Raw genomic sequence first — 518 nt, forward strand, 5'->3', positions numbered from 1 at the left:
AAACGAATTGTGGTTCCAATTCTGATATATTTTGACGACTTTATAACACATACACCCATAAACAATTGGCCAAATTTGATCAAACTTTCATAACCATTGATTATTGTAATCCATCCAACGGAATATTCATTCTTTTTGTAATAAATAACTTTGGAGGAAACTTGTGGTTTAAATTTCATTATAAGAGTGACTTCGTACATCAAAACAACACAACGTAGGTAAGTGAAATAATCATGTAGCGGATCAATTAACTAGACGAGCCAAATCATTTCAAAAAAAAAAACAAAAGTAAAATTCAAGATTAATTAAATAAATAAATTAAATAAATTGTAAATCATTTAAACATCGATCAACCATCATCAATCACGGTCTCACTACAAAACTTATAATAATGATTTTCTTTCTAAATTAAAGCTTAGTTTTTCTAAGCAAAAATGAAGCTTATTTTGTTTTATCTGAGGGTTTTCTCATTTCTATGCAAGAGATCATCTGTGATCTGTGTTTTTAGGCAAGGAATT

The sequence above is a fragment of the Tribolium castaneum genome, chromosome 11 (genome assembly GCF_031307605.1).
Source record: "Tribolium castaneum strain GA2 chromosome 11, icTriCast1.1, whole genome shotgun sequence".
NCBI lineage: Eukaryota > Metazoa > Arthropoda > Insecta > Coleoptera > Tenebrionidae > Tribolium > Tribolium castaneum.